Source organism: Lactuca serriola, chromosome 7, assembly GCF_051521515.1.
Source record: "Lactuca serriola cultivar US96UC23 chromosome 7, Lser_US96UC23_V15, whole genome shotgun sequence".
Lineage (NCBI taxonomy): Eukaryota > Viridiplantae > Streptophyta > Magnoliopsida > Asterales > Asteraceae > Lactuca > Lactuca serriola.
In genome coordinates, this window is record NC_136414.1 from 30,900,334 (window position 1) to 30,916,395 (window position 16,062).

A 16,062-nucleotide genomic window follows, 5' to 3' on the forward strand; every position below is an offset into this window, starting at 1 on the left:
ACAAAAGAACGCTCAGCTAATCTGAAGAAGACAAACAAAGTTGTGGATGCTTCAGCTTCAGTGTGCCAGGAGACGACCGAAAAGTCAATAAACTAATTACAGATGCTCGTTCCTTCATGAGAAAATTTCAGAGGTTATTCAAATCCAACACTGCGAAGGCTAACAAAGTTATTTCTAGCCTTGGATCTACACTTAGAACGAAGAAGGCGAAACTCGAAGAGGTTCGTACTAGCCTCCAAACTGACGATGCTAAGCTAAACTCCTCTATTTCATCAAAGATCACCAAGCTTCAGGATAACTTGGCTACTGAGAGAAAGATTATGGATGCTCTCACAGCGAAGACTGAAAAGGTGAAAGTCCTAACTGTCAAGCTGGAGAGTGTTAAGAAACAAATCAACGACTAGTTCTCCGAAAAGGCCGCAATGAAAAGTTGTATAGCAGATGTGAATGCACTGCTTTCGGACATCATTGAGACTCGTGACTCGATGATCACGATCACACTCAAGAAGCATCTCTCTGAAAAAGGTTAAGGCCAGTGTTCGCTATGCTCAACAAACTGGAAGGTGTTCTGGAATCAAGATCAATTCTGAAACAAGGGGGAGAAGGTGTGAAACAATCCAAGAAGGAAAACCCCAAACCTACAGTTAAGCCTGCTATTAAGCCTAAGAAAGAAAATGAACCAAAGGATAATGTAGCTTCGGCTTCGAAAGGAAAGGAAATGTTTAACGAAGAACCAATAATATATGACAGTGAAGAAGAAGAGCCCGACGAACATGAACTCAAAAGAAGAAAAGATCATGAAGCTGAAATAGATGAGCACCAAAGAATTGTTCGCGAGGCAGAAGAAAAAGAAAAGCCTGAACGCGAAGCTCAAGTCACGCTGGAAAGCTCAAAGCTTTTGTTTCCAGTATGGACTTTGGAGCGAATCTTGAGTGAATTTGTGGATATGCCGAGTCAATATTGGTTGGAACCAGTTGTGTCTTTTGATCTTCAAAATACATAAGATTCGCAACTGGATCTTCCAATCCCACCAAAAGCCTTCATGTTTCACATTTTTGTCAAAGTTGCGAATGTCCCTTGAACAGACTACGATGCAGATCACTTACTCTTTTCGTTCTACCTAAAGCACATGAAGCCGCGGTACGAAACCTAGAGTGCGAAGAAGATCACTGTTGTAAAGGTTGTTGGTCCGATCGAAACTGATAGTTCCCGAATGAAAAATTTAAGGTTGCTAGAGGTTTAACGAGTCAGGTGCATGAGTTTAATCTTTCTAATCTTCCATGCCTTAACCCGTATGATTGGATCATGTTGTACAACATGCTGCTAAGGGATGAACAAAAGTACGAGCCTGTTGTTTCTCACCTCAAACGAATGCTAGTTTCGTACATTCAAGAGGTTGGGAATATGGACGTCGAGATAGCAGTTGTATTACAAAAGAAGCCAACGGTACTCCCTAAATAATCCCCTGAAGGTTTTCACAAAATCAAACCATGGAAGATACGAACGGAAGGATGGTGTGTGGCCTTTCAAATGAAGGAGAGAACTGATGCAGACTTTCACAAAGTTTGTTTCTTTCTCAATTACAAACATCTTTTCACCACTTCGTGCCTAGCGTACATCTTGGACTTCGTAACCAAGTACAAAGGGAACAACAAAAGCAACAACAACTGCTTTTCGGATATAATTAATTGGTGCATCCAAGTTCGCAAGATTGTGCTAAGCGTAATTCTGAAAGTCTTTGAAGTGCAGAAGCGAACTCATCAGTGAAGGACTTCCTCCCAATCGACGCAAAGGGGAGATTGTTGGGTATTTAGTGTTCCATCTTTATGGGTTTTTTGTATAGTCTATTTGTATCCGGGTTGGGCCTATCCACCTGTCATTTACTTTTAGGTTTTTACTATTTAAGATGCATGCATGCATCCTGTATTAGTTAATCGTGTCATTGTATACCCTACATAGCCTCTACAATAGCAGTTCTTTATCGAGCTCTTATGAAGTTGTGACTTTTAATCATTCGACACATTGTTGATTCTTATTCTGTGTTTGATTGCTTCTTCCCTTTTTGAATCTATTCCATCTTTAGAGTTTTAATCTCAACTATATGATTATTATAATATCTTTTCTTGAGTGACCCATTGCAAAATGAGTCAGTGTATATTTTGTGTGTATTTTTTTTGTTTTAGGGCTTATTTTATATTTTAGTTTCAAGGTAAAGAACATATTTGGTATTTAGATAATGGTTGCTCAAGACATATGACAAAATTGATGTCTCTCCTAGAAGATTTCATAAAGAAAGATGGTCTGACTGTATAGAGATAATGGCAAGAGAGCTACAAAGGGATATTGATCCATCAAATGCGATTATGTTGTTTTCAAGAATGTCTCTTATGTGAAATAACTTCAGCATAATCTCATTTCAATCAGCCAACTGTGTGATGTTGGTTATGAAGTCCTCTTCAACAAGAGAGAAAGAATGGTTATTGATCAAAACAATGTCACTGCTCTTAGTACAAACCGACATAATGAAATTTGTGTTTTTGATATGTTTTATGTTGACAACTCACTTTGTTTTTTCTTTTTCTATCGTGCTCAGTCTCATCTAAATTGGTTGTGGAACAAGAGACTATCGCATTTGAATTTCAAGAACATATCGAAGATCCCAGGGATCAGCTTGCAAAAGGAATTCCTAAGATGTAGTTTTTCAAGGATAAGGTGTGCTCAGCGTGTGAAAAAGGAAAGAAAACTAATTCCTCCTTCAAGCTAAAGTCCTGCTCTTCCATTATCAATCCTCTTCATCTTCTTCAAATGGATCTTTTTGGACCAGTTTCGGTTAAGTCAAGAGCTGGGAAGAAATACACTATCGTCATTGTTGATGAATTTTCAAGATTTACCTGGCTAGTGTTTTCAAGAAAGAAGAGTCATGTTGCTGATGAAACCAGTTATCCCATAAAGCAATGGGAAGTTCTCTATGATCACCAAGTCAGACAGTTACATAGTGATCATGGAACTGATTTAGAAACTCCTCCCTAGAAGACTTCTGCTCAATCTCAGGAATTTCTCAGAACTTCTTTGCTGTTAGAACTCCCCAACAAAATGGTATCGTAAAGAGAAGAAATAGAACTATCATTGAAGCTTGAAGAACTATGGTCGTTGAAGCTGTTCTTCGTTTGTCATTTTGGGCTGAAGCTGTCAATACAATGTGTTATACCCAAAATCAGTCCATCATTGTTAAGTGTCATGGGAAAATGGCTTATGAGCTACTGTAGGGAAGGAAACCAGACATATCTTATTTTCATGCGTTTGAATGTGTTTGTTACATCTTAAGTCAAAGAGATCAGCGCCCGAAGTTTAAAGCTAAAGCTGATGAATGAGTGTTTCTAGGTTATTCCAATGTATCCAAGGCTTTTAGGGTATTCAATCTTTCAAGGAAAACTGTTGAGGAATCAACTCATGTCATCTTCAATGAAGACTCATTCATTCATGATCAAGTTGATCACACCTCATCAACATTGATTGAACTTACCTACAATTCTTAAGAACATGTTCCTAATTTCTTGCCAAATGAAGACGAGCCTGTTGTTCCCAAAGTTGATTAATTCATTAGCTCACAACCTATCTCAGAAGATCAGCCTATCATCCTTAAAGAATTTGAACCATACAATAGGAAAACTCTTCTCAAAGTAATACAAATGAAAGTTCTAATCCAAGAATTCTTCGAGATCATCCTAAATCTCAAATAATTGGAGATGTAAATTCTGGGATTCTCACTCATAGCAGAGTCAACAACAACTTTTTCATGTTTGTGAAATTCGTCTAAATGATTGAACCAAAGAAGTCATTGATGCCTTAAAAGAAAGTGAATAGATTAAAGCTATGCAGGATGAGTTGAATAAACTTGAATGTCATCGTCTATGGAATCTTGTTCCCAAGCCTTAAGGAAAGACTATCATTGACACTCGTTGGGTTTTCAAGAACAAAATGGATGAAGATGGCATCGTTATAAGAAACAAAGGTAGACTTGTAGCTCAACGTTTCTGTCAGTTGGAAGAGTTAGACTATTATGAAACATTTGATCCTCTTGCTAGAGTTGAAGCAATTCTCTTGTTTCTTGCCTTTTATTCTTATAAGAACTTCAAAGTCTATCAAATGGACATTAAGACTTCCTTCTTATATGGAGATCTTCATAAAGAAGTTTTTCTAAAACAACCACCAGGGTTTGAAAGTGAAGAGTTTCCAACTCATGTGTATCGTTTTGATAATGTTGTCTATGGATTAAGACATGTTCCAATAGCATGGTATGAGACATTGGCGAGCTATCTTCTTACAAGTGGATACAAATGAGGAAAGATTGACAAAACCTTGTTCATCAAGCGTTCAGGACCTCGTATCATTCTTGCTCAAGTGTATGCTGATGATATCATTTTCAGATCCACAAATAAAAAGCTACGTTCAGAATTCGCTGAGATCATGGGAAAGAAGTTAGAGATGAGCATGATGGGTGAACTAACTTTTTTTTGGGACTGCAAGTTAAAAAACTAATTGATGAAAGTTTTGTATATATATATATATATATATATATATATATATATATATATTTACCATTAGATATTGTAACGCCCACAAATCCGGGCTAGTCAATTAGAGGCAATAGGGGTCGAAAACGAATTTTCGACAAAAGGTTATTTAGAAAAAATAATCTTAACCACGTTGTACAATATGTCACAAGGTTTCCGTACATATAAAGAACGCCGAAATCCGAGTTATAACGAAGAAGTTATGACCCATCGAAGTTTCGCGACGGAACCGGCATGGCACCGGGAAGCGTAAATAGTGAATTTACGATACGACGAGACCTAGCCTTAACGATCTAAACGAAAGTTGTAGAATACGTTAAACTAAGAACATCAATAAAAAGAACGCCCAAATCTGACTTCGTATGAAGAAGTTATGATTTTTCGAAGTTTCGGACTAGCAGTGTACAGCCCAAAATTCGAATATTAGATCGAGCGGTTTTTAGCCAACATGACCTAAATTAGAATCGAAGATTTCGGTAAGAGTAGCGTAACGAGAAAAAGATGGGCGAAAACGGACATCGGATGAAGAAGTTATGAGGATTTAACGGACCAATCCTGTCCCAGCATGTTAATAATATAAAATTTAAAATAGAGTCAAGATTAGCCAACGGAGTCTAAACGAAAGTTGTAGAGTATGTTCCCACCTTCGCGTGGATATAAAGAACGTCAAAAATGGAGCTCGTATGCGAAAGTTATGATTTTTAGAAGTCGAGAAGGAAAATTGCGAAACTGAGATGACGTGGCAACATCTGGACCCTCCATCGCTGATCAGACCTCGCTTCGGATCATGCCACGAAGCCTTCGCATTACGCCCCGCATCCGAGGCCAAGTACGCCCCACGTACTTCGGTTCTTATCCATCTGATGGAGTGCAAGACAGCTGGGTCCGAGCTGGTGGTCTTATCCGAGGAGTACGCCCAGCGTAATCCGAGGTCCTCCGGCCTATAAATAGGGTGCGAGCCTTTCCGAGTTTTTCACACCAAAATTCATTCTTTCTCTCACTAGTTTCTCTCTCTAGCTCATCTAAACCCCCCTAAGCCCTAGTTAAACCCCTTAGCTCCCGAGAGAAGCCCCAAGGCTCCCGGAGTCCCGAGAAAAATAGCCTTTCGGTTTCGAAATGCTGCTCCAATTAAGTTCTGGTTTTCGATAAAATTCGCTGTAAGTGTGCTACACTTACGCAATTTTTAATATAGCTTTCAAATAATTATAGGAATATTATTAGGTCCTTAAAATAATTATTTGGGCTATTATTATGAGTTATATTGAGTGTTATTAACGCTTATATAATAATAATAATAGTCAGACTAATTAATTTGTCGCGGTTATCGTTAGACTAAAGCCTAGAGGTACTGGTACTAGGTTTTATCGAAGGAAATTGTTTCAAGAGTATCGAAGCGTTGTCCGAGTGCTGAGTCACCACCTTTCAGGTGAGTGCATGGTCCCCTTCAACTTACACATAGATATAAAGTATTTACTACGTGCTATGTGTGCATATTATCTGTTTACTTGCTGTCTATGCTCGGTGAAAGATTTTATACATGTTTTAAATGATTTAAACTATATATGTATATTATATCTACAAAAATGTTGGGATAAAACATGGGTAGATAAAATAGATGAAATATGAGTTGGACGATGAGTTGAGAGGTGATATAGACTATGAGGTATGGGTGAGAGGTGTACGATGTGAGAAGCCTTTTTCCCAAACGATGTCCCCGTCATTCAGCAGAGTATGGATGACAACCACGGACTATTCTAGATAGTCCAGTGGAACACTAGCAGGCTCGCAACCTGATGGTGTTGTGAACGATGTGTTCACTCGGTGTACTCTAAACCTTGGTGATCATGTAGACTTGATGCCTAGACCCTGGTGATCATGCAGACTTGGTGCCAAAACTCTGGCGACTATGCAGACTTAGTGCCTATTGTATAAATTATGGCGACTATGCAGACTTAGTGCCTAAACCACGGTGACGATGGACTTCGTGTCGATTCCTTAGGATGATCCTTAGGAATGTATGAAGGAGGAATGGTTGATTCTTAGGGTAGATCCTTAAGAATAAAGAAGATAATGGGGATGAGTAATTGGGTTGATTGTTTGATTGTTTGAACATAATAATTATATTATTGTGGGTTGAAAACCCTATGTACTCACCAGGTTTCCCAACCTGGCCCACTCAGTTTATTTATATCACAGGTGTTGATATGAAGTCACATTACACTGAGAGATTTAAAGAGATGTAGATCACTAGTGTAAATAAATGTAAGTTTTGTTTATGCTTATGTTTCTGTATGAACGATGACATCCCAAACGTTTTAAAATGAATAAAATACGTTTCTTCGAAAATGTTTTAATAACGTATTTATCATGTTTTTCTGGGAACAAATTCCGCAACATTTTTATTAAAAGAAGTACTCTGATTTGTATAAAACATAAACAAAATCGGTCTTTTCTGGCCGAGAAAATGGGGATGTCACAGTTGTTATCAGAGCATTAGTTTAAGCAAACTAGGAATATGGATTTATTTCCAGACTTAAACTTAGAATGCTAAGTGATGATTGTGAGGTGTGAGCACTAGCTTATTTTAGGAATGATGCATAAATTCTTTTTTTGTGCTAAATGATTTGTTATGCTATAGTTTGATCGGATCTATGGTCTGTTGCCGACCGGATCTGGAAACCTTATGTGTTTAGGATTCTAAACGTACGATACGATATTAGAACTAGCGTGTAAACGTTTCGGAGTGATAAGGATGATTTAAACATCAATCTTAAGTAAAGGTCTAGATTCACCTTATTCGGTGTATAGATCAAGATGGCAAGAACCCATAGCGGAAACGTGAATGCAAATGAGAACTGAAACCAAACCCCAGTGATTAAGCAAAAACCGGTTGTAGTGGCCGCTGCTGAGCCAATAACGATGGCCGGAGTGCAAGCGATGATCCAGGCGATGTTGGATCGTCAAATGGAGGAGACCAGACGTTTGCTCCAGCAAAATCGAGACGAAGCGACCATACAGATCGAACAACCCGAGTTGAACGAAGGGCAGACTGAGGAGGGAAACTACAGTGGGACTGTTAGTCAAGCCAACCCACCGATAGTTAGGCAAAACCACCAGGATGGAGGAAATGATGGACGTGGATGTAAATACAAGGATTTCATGGCGTCCAAACCACCGAGTCTATTTGGAAGCCCGACGCCGGTGGAAGTCATGAACTGGATCTCCGAGATGGAGACGATGTTTGAGAGTTGCGAGTGTAGCAACAGGCAAAATACCGCTCTCGCGGTTCCTTTGTTGAAATCTGGAGTACTAAGCTGGTGGAAGCTTCTAGCTGATTCGATGCCCAAAGGAGAAGCGAGCAAGATGTCATGGGAGGATTTTCTGGTGCAGCTAAAAATGCAGTACTGCTCTGAACAGGATCTTCTGGAGATCAACAACGAGTTTCAGAATCTAAAGAAGGGAAAGATGAGTGTCATCGAGTATGCTGCAAATTTTACGGAGAAAATGAAGCTTGGTCCTTATCTAGTTCCAACTGAGCTCTCCAAGGTCAATAAGTTTGCCCATGGATTACCAGCAGACTTTGGACCAATGGTCAAGCAAGCAACCACTTTGAAATGAGCCATCTGGGCAGCCAGGAATGTTGAGACCCAGATTAAGGAAAAAGGTCTGGAGAGAGCTGAAGTTGGCGAGAAAAGGAAGCATGAAGGATCTTCAAAATCCAACAAGGAAAAGAAATTCTCAAAAACGGAAGAAGGAGGAGGAGGTGAATCCAAGTGGTGCGAGAAGTGTAAAAAGAAGCACTTTGGGAAATGTAGCGAGGAGGTGACTTGCTACAAATATGGAAAGACAGGGCATTACGCCAGCAAGTGTGCGTCCAACAAGAAGGTGTGTTATGGATGTAACAAAGAAGGGGATATTTCTAGGGACTGCCCGGGGAGAAATAAAGTGGCAAGACCAGAAACGCCACCAAGGCCAAGGGCATTCCAGATGATCCTCGGCGAAGCAGAAAACCATGTGAGTAATCAAGGATGAGGACTTCATATCCGAAGATCAAGTTATGCAGTAGTTGTAGTGTCGTATGATGTAGCCTATTAGAGGCATAGTATAGGGTGAACTTGAACACATATGTAATAGTTTCAAGAAATAATAAAACCTTCGTTTTGTTATCTGATGTGTTAAACTGTTATGTGATTTTCTTGTGTGGTGACTTGGGAAAACTTCGAGACAATACTTGGGACGAGTATGAGTAGGTGTGAAAGGTAGTAGATGCATATACTACCAGAAGCACAGGACTCACGCTTGGATCAGGGAAAGTCACAAGGTTACCAAGAAGCTAGTAAATGATTTCGTTTTATTCAAGTATGTCGTTACCATCGTTTCGGTAATGACTAAAAAAAGATTGTTGATATTCCGACCCGAGTGGTCATATCGAATTGAGTCCGACTACGATAAGTATGTTACGTGGTTCAAAGAACCAAGTTCGATGTAGCACCAACTTAAGCTAGAAGAATTAATCAAAGCGATCAGTAAAAGTATCGCGACATGCTACCTTTTAAGATGTGATTAGAACATGAAGGAAGGCATATTCATTTCCGGAATTTGACTCTAAGAGACCTAAGTCTAAGCGTCGCAACATACGATGATAGGTCCTTAGAATATGACACATCGTTCCATTGTAGTAATAAAGAGAACTTATCTTAAGTTCGTATCCCGTGAGGATCGAGATTGTGACTTGAAGATCATAATCTGGAGTCTAACGTGGGATATGGAGCAAGTGCAAGATCGAGCACAGTCAAGGAGTCCAAGAGTTAGATACTCATTCGAAGAAACATCGAAGTTACGAATTAGGATAAAGAGATAATGTATGGAGTCATAATGTGATCCCTGTTTCATTGATGATTCCGGGACGTAATCATCCTAAGGGGGAGATAATTGTAACGCCCGCAAATCCGGGCTAGTCAATTAGAGGCAATACGGGTCGAAAACGACTTTCCGACAAAAGATTATTTAGAACAAATAATCTTAACCAAGTTGTAGAATATGTCACAAGGTTTCTGTACATATAAAGAACGCGAAATCCGAGTTATAATGAAGAAGTTATGACCCGTCGAAGTTTCGTGATGGAATCGGCACGACACCGGGAAGCGTAAATAGTGAATTTACGATAGGATGAGAACTAGCCTTAACGATCTAAACGAATGTCGTAGAATACGTTAAACTAAGAACATCGATAAAAAGAACGCCCAAATCTGACTTCGTATGAAGAAGTTATGATTTTTCGAAGTTTCGGACTAACAGTGTACAGCCCAAAATTCGAATATTAGATCGAGCGGTTTTTAGCCGACACGACCTAAACAAGAAACGAAGATCTCGATAAGAGTAGCGTAACGAGAAAAAGATGGGCGAAAACGGACGTCGGATGAAGAAGTTATGAGGATTTAACGGACCAATCCTGTCCCGGCCTGTTAATAATATAAAATTTAAAATGGAGTCAAAATTAGCCAACGGAGTCTAAACGAACGTTGTAGAGTATGTTCCCACCTTCGCGTGGATATAAAGAACGTCGAAAACGGAGCTCGTATGCAAAAGTTATGATTTTTAGAAGTCGAGAAGGAAAATTGCGAAACTGAGATGACGTGGCAACATCTGGACCCTCCATCGCTGATCAGACCTCGCTTCGGATCATGCCACGAAGCCTTCGCATTACGCCCCGCATCCGAGGCCAAGTACGCCCCACGTACTTCGGTTCTTATCCATCTGATGGAGTGCAAGACAGCTGGCTCCGAGCTGGTGGTCTTATCCGAGGAGTACGCCCAGCGTAATCCGAGGTCCTCCGGCCTATAAATAGGGTGCGAGCCTTTCCGAGTTTTTCACACCAAAATTCATTCTTTCTCTCACTAGTTTCTCTCTCTAGCTCATCTAAACCCCCCTAAGCCCTAGTTAAACCCCTTAGCTCCCGAGAGAAGCCCCAAGGCTCCCGGAGTCCCGAGAAAAATAGCCTTTCGGTTTCGAAATGCTGCTCCAATTAAGTTCTGGTTTTCGATAAAATTCGCTGTAAGTGTGCTACACTTACGCAATTTTTAATATAGCTTTCAAATAATTATAGGAATATTATTAGGTCCTTAAAATAATTATTTGGGCTATTATTATGAGTTATATTGAGTGTTATTAACGCTTATATAATAATAATAATAGTCAGACTAATTAATTTGTCGCGGTTATCGTTAGACTAAAGCCTAGAGGTACTGGTACTAGGTTTTATCGAAGGAAATTGTTTCAAGAGTATCGAAGCGTTGTCCGAGTGCTGAGTCACCACATAGATATAAAGTATTTACTACGTGCTATGTGTGCATATTATCTGTTTACTTGTTGTCTATGCTCGGTGAAAGATTTTATACATGTTTTAAATGATTTAAACTATATATGTATATTATATCTACAAAAATGTTGGGATAAAACATGGGTAGATAAAATAGATGAAATATGAGTTGGACGATGAGTTGAGAGGTGATATAGACTATGAGATATGGGTGAGAGGTGTACGATGTGAGAAGCCTTTTTCCCAAACGATGTTCCCGTCATTCAGCAGAATGTGGATGACAACCACGGACTATTCTAGATAGTCCAGTGGAACACTAGCAGGCTCGCAACCTGATGGTGTTGTGAACGATGTGTTCACTTGGTGTACTCTAAACCTTGGTGATCATGTAGACTTGATGCCTAGACCCTGGTGATCATGCAGACTTGGTGCCAAAACCCTGGCGACTATGCAGACTTAGTGCCTATTGTATAAATTCTGGCGACTATGCAGACTTAGTGCCTAAACCCCGGTGACGATGGACTTCGTGCCGATTCCTTAGGATGATCCTTAGGAATGTATGAAAGAGGAATGGTTGATTCTTAGGGTAGATCCTTAAGAATAAAGAAGATAATGAGGATGAGTAATTGGGTTGATTGTTTGATTGTTTGAACATAATAATTATATTATTGTGTGTTGAAAACTCTATGTACTCACCAGGTTTCCCAACCTGACCCACTCAGTTTATTTATATCACAGGTGTTGATATGAAGTCACATTACACTGAGAGATTTAAAGAGATGTAGATCACTAGTGTAAATAAATGTAAGTTCTGTTTATGCTTATGTTTTTATATTAACGATGACATCCCAAACGTTTTAAAATGAATAAAATACATTTCTTCGAAAATGTTTTAATAACGTATTTATCATGTTTTTCTGGGAACAAATTCCGCAACATTTTTATTAAAAGAAGTACTCTGATTTTTATAAAGCATAAATAAAATCGGTTTTTTCTGGCCGAGAAAATGGGGATGTCACAGATATAATCCATCACCTCATAACAATATCATTTTATTCTTTTTAATTAAATTTTATTATATATTGATTAATTAATCTATTATACTATATACATAAAATAGAATTCAATATTATATATAAAAATATATAAACAACATTTTTAAGTCAATTAAAATGACATCAATTAACTTTAAAATATAAAATCAAATGATGATAATTTGTACAACATGTCAAATATATAATACAACCAATGAAATTAATCATATTTATGTGTATTAAATTATAATAACACAATCATTGAAAGAAAGATTCTTTAAAAAACCATTTTGTAATAATTTTTTTTTGAAGTTGAACATAATGTTGTGAAATTCTTTAAAGTATAAGTAATGAACTAGAGAAGAATCCCGCGTTGCAGGGTTGGATACGCAATTGAGTTGATCTAGATATTACATTTCATCCAAAAAAAATCATTCATCACCCTTTCACCCTTGTATCTTTTTGGAGCTCTTAGTGATGAGATTAATGGACCTAGTGAGCATCCTATTTTTAACACCTAAGCCAAGGGAATCAGAATCAACAAAAAGTATAATGGGATGATCATACTGGTAGATTATTTGTATCAAATGAAGTCAAGAGCTGTTAAATTAGAACAATTACAATAAAGAAAGTAGAGAATTTTAGTAGTTGAGAAAATGATATCAAGCGATAACTGTAACTGTACTTCCGATAAATGCAATACCAAAATGTTATTTTTAATAGGCTTTAAAAAAGACATTTTTGTAACCAAATCAGGCTCCTCAGCAAGTGTAGCTAGACCATCTATGGCACTGTATAATGCAATTGTAAGTTGTAACAATCTCAATGACATGGAAGGGTATTTTGGGATTTTAGCTTTACAGAAATAGGAGGTATCTGAATGGAGCAGCCTACAAAAAAGAAAAACATCAGGTAACTTCAAACATATAGGAAGCAGCCACAAAAAACATAAACTGCACAAAACAGTAAAGTAAATTACAAATCAGAACTTAAATTTTTTGAATACTTTGATTGAAAAAGAGTAATTCCACCTGTGATGTGAAAGGTTACCAGCAGTGGGTATCTATATTGGTTAACATGTAACCAAATCATATGTACTAAGCACCAACAAAAGATTTAATATATTTCAAAACAAAATTCATTAAAAAAAACTCACAAGAGGGGCATAATTAACTATAAGAAAATCGGATGAAAAAATATCATTTTGTAACTGCTTTTTTGTTTTATGTGTGTTCCGGGTGACTCAATCTAACCACCAACATCAGTAAGTTATTCCTGCACAAATTGAAAAGGTAAACATCATAAGAATAAGACACTTCGCGTAAACCATAAAAGACATAATTACCCTTTGGTAGTAAGTCAAATACTAAGAATTATGTAGTTATGAATCGATACCAATTCACACAAGAAAGACGTCATAAATCAATACCTGAAACATAACTTAACAAAAAAGAAAAAAAATAAATCAATATTTTGACATTATTAATATAAACTCATAAAAAGTCCATTTGTTGAAATGCAGTTACTTAACAAAAGGGTCAAGAGTCTAAAAACACAAAACATACCTTTCCAGGTCTTCCTTCAGAACTTTGAAGGTAAGGATTGCTTCCAATCCAGATTCCAGGGGCAAGTTCACCAAGCAATGTACTTTACAATTATTTTGTTATCATTATAGCATTCTATTTTCACCCCTTATTACAACGTTGTACTTCAAAATGAGATCAGTTCAGCTGGTACCAGGTTTATAACAGCTATAATTCGATACATTTGTGAAAATACAATCTTGTTTTATTAAATCAACCTCAACTTCATATTCAACATTAGGAAACAATACAAATGTGTTGAAAAGAAATCGTAAAAAAAATACTTTTCTGAAGCCAAATCTTTGAAACATAGGATTTTTTGGTGAATAAATTTGTATAGTTCAATAATTTAAGTAATTAACTAAAGTTCAAAGATAAACACTTCCAAGGTTACCTATAAGATTGAAGAATTCCCACGTTTATCACAAAAAGTGCTTAAATTACTAACCTAATTAAGTAGTATATAATTAAGGTTCACCAAATAGAAAGTTAAATACCTTGATTGTTTCAAGGTGCAAAGCTAATCCCATTTGGATTTTCTAAAGGTGAAATGTCTTCATATAGTAATTACCTGGTAAAGGGTTTAATGAAAAATAAAAATAATCCATGGCTTCAAAGGATTCAATCTTCAAACGAAAACATAAATTTTAAAGAATTAGAGGCAAAATCGGGGCCAGTATCTTACCAATTTGTTGCATAACATAAAAAGGAGATGCAGTCTTTTCTCCATTCATATGTGTCTGGTTACTTATAAACAAATTCCAAAAAGTTTCTGCAACAAAAATTTATAACAAATACACCTCATTTTACAATCTTCTTGTAAGTTATCTACATATACTGATGGGAAAATTATAATGTAAAACGTCAAAGAACATTGAGGAAAAGTAAAGATCAGTGAGAAAACCTTACCTCCAACGATGGATTTTCATGTGTGTGTGTGTGTGATTTAGAAAGAGATACCTGCTGATAAATCCACCCGTAGCAGGCAATATTATCCTAAAATTGTAAAAAACTAATGAAAACCGGTATCATCCTCATAACTAAGGGTATGTGCATTTTCTACAAAAAACTCATTTCAATTTCCCTTGATTAAATTAATCTACCAGAAAAATCATAATTTTAAATGGTAAGCATGCTTGTTTTTTACCTCACCGTTTCTTGTGAGGCATTTTTTTTTCTTTCCGTAGACATATACTACTGCACACAATAGGAGTACAACTTGGATACCTGCACCTGATATTTTTCCATTCTAATTGAAGTGGATGTCGATTAGTTTTCCCTGAAATTTACATCAATACTGTTTATGAGAAATTAGAGGAAATATCAGAAACAGACAAATAAATACGATACCAACCTTTGAGGAAGAGCAGATGAGCAGGAAGATGATTACACGAAACCCAACACCATTCCATGGTGCTAGCCTAAAGTTATCAACTTGACCTTCTCCCAAAAATACATGCGGATATCCATTTGGGTCTAATCTAAGTTTATAGAGACCTATAGAAGGATCATTAGGGCTCTTCGAAGTGGTTATAGACCACTCTCTTTCTTTTACCAAATCCCTTTCCTAGTTTCATTCATGTTAGCAACGTGTTATTATGATAGTCGAAGCCTTGCCGGATGCCATATGGAATTAGGATCGTTTGCGACAACATACTGTAGAAGCGGTGTTTGTAGGGTTAGGCGCAGTTCCAATTACGCCAATTAGTTAACAAATTTGGGTTCTGAAACTGGAAGTTTCAAAATTGATCCAATTCTAGCATTTTAGAACCTTATTATAAAACAGAAATCGTTCTTAATTGAACCGATTCGAAAGGTTTATGAATAATTGGAAGCAAGTCGGTGGAGCTTTGACGGTATTCGAGGAAGTGATTACCTGGTGCAAAGCAGAGAAGGAAGACGACGAAGGTGGAGACGATGTAATGTAATCGATGCCCCTTTTGTGTTTGGATGGAGGAGGGAACAGGGGGTAGAAGAAGATCCAAGGAGGGCTTATAGCAAATGCACGACGCACGGTGGAGGACTGATTTTCTTGGATGTGGATGACTTTAGAGAGAGATGGAGGGTTTGGAGAGGTGGTGGGGATATAGCGGCGAAAGAAGTGGAATGATCGGAAAACAAATCAATGATGAAAAAATGGTCCTTCATCTGACATAGATATAGGAGAATGGGGAAAATGAGTGTAAGGATCACTCGGTGGAGCGGTGGGGGTTACACCAAGAAGGATTAAAAAGGATTAATGGAGGATGATGACGGTGGGGGACACGTACCAATCTCAAACTTAGCGGTGGAGAGGCTACTGATCTCATTTTTATTGGTTACATAGGGGGATGTGGAATCAACAGATCTTTACTACCCAAATAAAAAAATTTAAAGAAAAACATTAAAAAGAAAAATCTCACCAATCATATAGAAGAACTGTTCAGTACTTCTAAATTAGTATATATATAAATGTGACAAAAAAAAACAATAATAACATCCATAAAATCTTCATACCTTTTTATTCAATAATTAAATATATATTTTAAACCACATTGATGTCATGAACTTAA

The 16,062-nt window shown here is 37.4% G+C and overlaps 1 long non-coding RNA gene across 3 annotated transcripts; it reads right to left on the minus strand.

The window, feature by feature from the left end:
• Nucleotides 1-12,301: 12,301 nt before the first annotated feature.
• Nucleotides 12,302-15,796, minus strand: LOC145064841 (uncharacterized). 3 transcript variants are annotated; one of them, XR_013688112.1, is made up of 5 exons: nucleotides 14,865-15,796; nucleotides 14,658-14,789; nucleotides 14,420-14,506; nucleotides 13,273-14,282; nucleotides 12,302-13,202 (listed from the first exon to the last, which is right to left on the minus strand). It is a non-coding gene; the product is annotated as an uncharacterized LOC145064841 (long non-coding RNA). The 3 variants fall into 3 exon arrangements; XR_013688113.1 differs by having other exon boundaries at nucleotides 13,273-14,081; nucleotides 14,196-14,506; XR_013688111.1 differs by having other exon boundaries at nucleotides 13,273-14,506.
• Between the last annotated feature and the right edge of the window lie 266 nt (nucleotides 15,797-16,062).